The sequence below is a fragment of the Arachis hypogaea genome, chromosome 20 (genome assembly GCF_003086295.3).
Source record: "Arachis hypogaea cultivar Tifrunner chromosome 20, arahy.Tifrunner.gnm2.J5K5, whole genome shotgun sequence".
Lineage (NCBI taxonomy): Eukaryota > Viridiplantae > Streptophyta > Magnoliopsida > Fabales > Fabaceae > Arachis > Arachis hypogaea.
In genome coordinates, this window is record NC_092055.1 from 71,469,093 (window position 1) to 71,476,302 (window position 7,210).

The 7,210-nt window shown below is 41.4% G+C and overlaps 1 non-coding gene across 1 annotated transcript; it reads right to left on the reverse strand.

The window, feature by feature from the left end:
* Window positions 1-2,025: 2,025 nt before the first annotated feature.
* On the reverse strand, window positions 2,026-2,129 carry LOC112788554 (small nucleolar RNA R71). The gene has a single exon (XR_003195914.1). It is a non-coding gene; the product is annotated as a small nucleolar RNA R71 (small nucleolar RNA).
* Window positions 2,130-7,210: the final 5,081 nt, after the last annotated feature.

Below are 7,210 nucleotides of genomic sequence, written 5' to 3' on the forward strand. Positions count from 1 at the left end.
TAACCTAGTTAACGTGGACTCTAACGTGAGACCTAGGGGCACATTGGAACGTTAGTGACAATGTTGAATGTCACTAACGTTCTCGAAGGATGCAAGGGCCACGTTAGAAGCCACGTTAACCTAGTTAACGTGGGCTTTAACGTGAAGCAAGAAGGGGCACACTGGAACGTTAGTGACAATGTTGAGTGTCACTAACGTTCTCGAAGGTTAACAAGGCAACGTTAAAAGCCACGTTAACCTAGTTAACGTGGGTTTTAACGTGAGCAAAGGGGTGCATTGGAACGTTAGTGACAATGTTAAGTGTCACTAACGTTCAAATATTTCTTCTTCTATCCTTCCTCTTGGAAATAAAATTTACTTGAGAGGCCTTAAAAAAAAAAAAAAAAAAAAATCCGGATCTTCGATCCCAAATTGAGTTTTAGTTACTCCTTGGGAAGAAGAAGGCTACAATCAAACTTGGGATCCTATAGTTTTTGAAGCTTGGAAAAGAGGAATAAAGAGATCAAGCTAGAAATGCTTTCTCATGCTGGACCAAATTGGGTTTGGATGGGTATGTGACTATAAACTCTCATACTTGATTTGGGAAATGCATGTGGTATAACCATACTTCATCTCTTCTCATGAGCAATTGACCAAGGAATTGGTTATTGATCAAGATTTGAGAGATTGAATTGCAAGAAATTGTAATTCAATCACTTAAGATTACCAAGGAGATCAATGAGTGCATTGATTGAGGAAGAGATGAAAATGAACTTGATCCAGAGAATTGCAACATCTCCTAAGCCCAATGAACTCCCCATCTCTGATCTTACCCATTCTCTTTAATTTCTGCCATTTACTTTTATGAGCAAATCCCCCATTCCCATTTACAATTCTAGAATTTATTTTCAGTCATTTACTTCCAGTCCTTTAATTCTAGCATTTACTTTTCTGTTATTTACATTCCCGCCATTTTTATTTCTGCAACTCTCAACCCAAATTCTGGATTCGCTCAATTAGAACATTCTCTAATTAAAGTTGCTTGATCAATCAATCCCTGTGGGATTCGACCTCACTCTATTGTGAGTTTTACTTGACGACAATTCGATACACTTGCCGAAGGGAGATTTGTTGAGAGACAAGTTTTCCGTGAGTCAAGTTTATGGCGCCATTGCCGGGGATTTATTGTGCATCAACAATGATTGAATTGGAAGATCACTAGATTGAGCATTTTTATTTGTGAATTTCATTTTTCTGTTTGAGTGATTTACTTTTTGTTTTAGTTAAACTTCTTCCCTTCCCCCTCTACTCGTTTGTTTTTCTTTGTTATTTTCAATTCTGTTTGCTAACCCACTAACTGTTTGATATATTGCATCACCCACAACTAACAGCAATTCTGACACAAGTACTGTCTGCATCTATTTTCTTTGCTTGTACTTGTTGGTTGTATGATAGGGAGAAGAAGCGGGGCTTTAACTTCCTTTGATTCTGAACTTGAGAGAACCTTCCTTAGACTAAGGAGGGAGGCAAAAGAAAAACGTGTAGTTGGTGCTAAAGAAGAGGAGGAACACTTTGAGGAATACTTTGAACCAAACATGGAAGAGAACATGGAAAATCATCATGAAGAAGAGACTCACAACCATGGCAGAGGAGGTGGAGCAAATCATGCTGGGGAGGATAGAAGAGTTTTGGGCTCTTACATTAATCCAAATCCAGGCAAGTGTGGAAGTAGCATCCAAAAGCCAACAATCCATGCCAACAACTTTGAACTTAAACCACAGCTCATCACCCTTGTCCAGAACAACTGTTCGTTTGGAGGAGGTGTTCAAGAAGACCCCAATCAACATTTGACCACCTTCCTGAGAATATGTGACACAGTGAAATCTAATGGCGTTCATACTGACGCCTATAAACTGCTCTTATTTCCTTTCTCACTCAGGGACAAGGCAGCCAAGTGGCTGGAATCTTTCCAAGGGAGAGCTGACAACTTGAGAGGATGTGGTGAACAAATTCTTAGCAAGATTTTACCCTCCTCAATGAATCAATAGGCTGAGAGCTGAGGTTCAAACTTTCAAGCAACAAGATGGTGAGACTCTGTATGAAGCATGGGAGAGGTTCAAGGACTTAACAAGGAGGTGTCCACCTGACATGTTCAACGAATGGGTCCAGCTGCACATTTTCTATGAGGGCTCTCTTATGAGTCAAAGAAGGCCGTGGACCATTCATCTGGAGGATCCTTGAACAAGAAGAAGACCATTGAGGAAGCCATAGATGTTATTGAAACAGAAGCAGAAAACGACTACTTCTATACTTCCGAAAGAGGGAACAAAAGAGGAGTGATGGAGCTAAACAATGTAGATGCTCTGTTGGCCCAAAACAACCTCATTACCCAGCAGCTGGCTGACCTCACCAAGAAGATGGAGAGGAACCAAGTAGCAGCAATCTCATCTTCATCAACAATCCAAGAAGGAGTGAATGAAGAAGCAGAGGGGAGTCAGGAGCAAGCCAACTACATTGGGAATTACCAAGGAAAAACTATGATCCATACTCCAAGACTTACAACCCTGGATGGAGAAACCACCCAACTTTGGGTGGGGAAGTGAGCAAGATCAAAAGCAAGTCGCACAGAGGACGTCTCAACACCCCAACAACAACAATTCTTCATATGATTGTCAAAATCAAAATAGCACATCTGCTCCGAATCATCCATCAATTGATGACAAGCTCTCTAAGATCGAAACCTTCATTGAAGGAATATGCAGAGACATTCAAGACAGTAAAGCATTCAGAGAGGAAGTGCAGTCAAACATGCAGAATCAAAATGCTGCCATCACAAAACTGGAGACACAAATCAGCTATCTGTTTAAGCAGCTTCCTAACCATAATTTTTGCTATGATGCCCATTCAAGTAAAAGGGAGGAGTGTCAAGCTATCATACTTAGGAGTGGGAAGGAACTGAAGGAACATCCCCAAAAACCACAAGAAGAATGCTCAAATGAAAAGGAAAGAGCAAGATGGAAGGCAACCCCCACGCCAAGTCTGCAGAAAGAAAAAAAGATACCCCAACTGAACGTTCAAGAGCTCCATACCCCAGCTATTGAAGAAAAAGGAAGATGACAACCAGTTCTTGAGATTTTTGGAAATCTTCAAGAAGCTACAAATCAACATACCATTTGCTGAAGCCATAGAATAAATGCTACTTTATGCCATGTTTTTGAAGGAGCTAATGACTAAGAAGAGAAGCTAGAAGAACAATGAGACTGTGATACTAACTGAAGAGTGCAGTGCTATTATTCAGCATAAACTACCTCAGAAACTGAAGGATCCTGGGAGTTTTCAGATCCCTTGCATTATAGGAGAAATCACAGTAGAAAAGGCTCTTTGTGACTTAGGGGCCGGCATCAATTTGATGTAGTAGCTATGATGAGAAAGATGAAATTGAGGAGGCTAAACCAACAAAAATGGCTCTACAACTGGCAGACCGGTCGTTCAAATTCCCTCACGGGATAGTAGAGGATTTGCTAGTAAAAGTAGGAGATTTCATATTCCCAGCAGATTTTGTGGTGTTGGACATGCAGGAAGACGCCAAGACCTCCATCATCTTGGGAAAGCCATTCTTGGCCACTGCTGGAGCTGTCATTGATGTTCAGAAGGGTGACCTCACCCTGAGATTACACAATGAAAAGATGACATTCAATGTGTTCAAGGCCATGAGTTATCCACCGGAACAATTGGGGGAATGCATGAGGTTAGATGCACTTGAGGATGAAGTGGAGGAGAATTTTGAAGAAGATGAACCTGAAGAGAACGAGAGATTGGTGGAGGAAGAATCTAAATCAAGTGAAGAGGTAGCTACAGCAGAAATACATATACCAGATGCACCAAAGGAAGGGAACAAAAAATCAGAAGCACCCAAACTTGAACTCAAAGCATTGCCACCCACTCTCAAATATGCATATCTAGGAGAAAATGAAGACTACCCAGTGATCATAAATTCATCCTCAGTCAAGATCAAGAGGACGAACTACTCAAGGTGCTGCGGAAGCATAAGGATGCCATTGGATGGACCCTTGCTGACTTGAAGGGAATCAGTTCAGCCATATGCATGCATAAAATACTGTTGGAAGATGATTCCAAGCCATCAATTCAATCCAAAGAAGGCTGAACCAATCATGAAGGAAGTGGTACAGAAAGAGGTTATGAAGCTTTGGCAAGGAGGGGTCATATACCCAATTTCGGACAGCCCTTGGGTTAGCCCCATACATGTTGTGCCAAAGAAGGGAGGGATCACTGTGGTCACCAATGAGTAGAATGAGCTCATACCTACAAGGATCGTCACAGGATGGCGGATGTGCATAGACTACAGGAAACTCAATGAGGCTACACGAAAGGACCATTTTCCCCTTCCATTCATGGATCAGATGTTGGAAAGACTTGCAGGGCACGCATATTATTGTTTTCTCGACGGTTATTCAGCATATAACCAAATAGTGGTTGATCCAAGAGACCAAGAGAAAACCTCATTTACCTGTCTGTATGGAGTGTTTGCCTATAGACACATGCCATTTGGATTATGTAATGCCCCTGCAACTTTCCAACGCTGCATGCTTTCTATCTTTTCAGATATGATAGAAAAATTCATTAAAGTTTTTATGGATGATTTCTTGGTATTCGGAGATTCTTTTCCTAGTTGCCTACATCACCTCGCCTTGGTATTGAAAAGATGCCAAGAGACCAATTTGGTCTTGAACTGGGAAAATGCCACTTCATGGTGACAGGAGGAATAGTCCTTGGTCACAAGGTCTCTCACCAAGGCATTGAGGTTGATAGAGCTAAAGTAGAACTTATTGAAAAACTACCCCACCCAGTGATGTCAAGGCAATTAGAAGTTTTTTAGGGCATGCTGGTTTTTACAGAAGGTTCATCAAAGATTTTTCAAAGATAGCCAAGCCCTTAAGCAATCTCCTTGTATCTGATACACCATTCATCTTTGATGAAACATGCATGCTAGCATTTGCACATTTGAAAATGAGGTTATCCTCTGCTCCTATCATTTCCCCACCTGATTGGAACCTACCATTTGAATTGATGTGCGATGCATCTGATTTTGCAGTTGGGGCAGTGTTAGGACAAAGGAAAGATAACCTAGTTCGTGTGATATACTATGCTAGCAAAGTCCTTAATGAAACTCAAAGAAATTATACCACTACTGAAAAGGAGTTGCTAGCAATAGTTTTTGCATTTGACAAATTTAGATCATACCTCATTGGTGCTAAAGTGATTGTTTTTACAGATCACACAGCACTTAAATATTTGTTTGCCAAGCAAGAATCAAAGCCAAGACTAATAAGGTGGATCTTACTTTTGCAGGAATTCGATATTGAAATTAGAGACAAGAAAGGAGTGGAGAACAAGGTGGCAGATCACCTATCCAGAATCCCTCATGATCAAGGTGGAGAGAATGATACAAATGTGAACGAGCTCTTCCCTGATGAGCAATTGATGACAGTTCACAAAGCACCATGGTTCGCAGATATTGCAAATTTCAAGGCAACTAGGGCATTACCCCCAGGGATCAATAAACATCAAAAGAGGAAGCTCATGAATGATGCAAAATACTTTGTCTGGGACGAGCCATATCTCTTCAAGAAATGTTCAGATGGAATTCTTAGAAGATGTGTTTCGGAAGAGGAAGGGAGAGAAGTCCTGTGGAACTGGCACGGTTCATGCTATGGCGGCCACTTTGGAGGGGACAAAACTGCAGCAAAGGTGTTACAAAGCGGATTCTTTTGGCCCACCCTTTTTAAGGATGCCAAGGAACTAGTAAAAAGCTGCAATGAATGCCAAAGATCTGGAAACCTACCCAAAAGAAATGCCATGCCACAAAATTTCATCTTGGAACTGGAACTGTTTGATGTGTGGGGAATTGATTTCATGGGACCATTCCCAACCTCATATGCAAACAAGTACATCCTGGTAGCAGTGGATTATGTTTCCAAATGGGTAGAGGCTATTGCAACCCCAACTAATGATAACAAGGTAGTCATGAACTTCCTCAGGAAGAATATCTTTAGCCGGTTTGGAGTCCCAAGAGCTCTCATCAGTGATGGAGGGAGCCACTTTTGTAACAAACCACTAGAAGCTCTCCTCTTACGATATGGGGTAAAACACAAAGTAGCCACACCTTACCATCCTCAAACAAGTGGGAAAACTGAGATATCCAACAGAGAGCTGAAGAGGATCCTGGAAAAGACTGTGGGCGCATCTAGAAAGGATTGGTCGAAGAAGTTGGATGATGCTCTTTGGGCATACAGAACAGCATTCAAAACTCCACTTGGAATGTCTCCATATCAACTAGTCTATGGGAAGGCTTGTCACTTACCACTGGAGCTGGAACACAAAGCTCTTTGGGCTATCAAGATACTAAATTTTGACAGCATTGCTGCTGGTGCAAAAAGGATCTTGCAGCTACAAGAGATGGAAGAATTCAGGTCACAAGCCTATGAAAACACTAAGATGTATAAAGAAAAGGCAAAGAGAAAACATAACATGCATCTGGCACCCAGGAGTTTTGAAAAAGGGCAGCAAGTACTCCTTTACAATTCTAAATTAAGGCTGTTCCCAGGAAAACTCAAGTCAAGGTGGTCCGGACCTTTCATGGTTACAAAAGTATCACCATATGGCGACATCGAAATCACGGATGAAGGTTCAGAGAGGACTTTTACAGTGAATGGACAAAGACTCAAGCATTACCTGGGCAACATGGGGGAAAACCCCAGAGTAAAGTACCATCTCAAGTAATTAAGGACTCGTCGAGCTAGCGACGATAAAAGAGCGCTCTGTTGGGAGGCAACCCAACCTCAGGTAGTTTCACTTTCATCTTTATTTCAATAAAAATCACAAGTTGTTTCCCCTGTATTGTAAGGAGCTAAGTTTGGTGTTCCACACCAGAACAATCCAAGAGTGGTAGTGTAGTTCTAAGTTTGGTGTTCCACTAAAAGACATTGGTTAGAATTACACTCCACTCCAAAAGAACATTGCTAGCTCCATCCAATCAAGAGAAACCACTTAGATGTAGTTAGACTATAGGTGATCATTGCTTTGTTGATAACAAGATATGAGGGTCTCTGCATATATGCAATGTTTTGTACTGGGCAAAGAACTAAGTTTGGTGTTCACACACCAAATTGAGTTCAAGAGGCACAAGCATACATGTAAGCTAACTATGTCT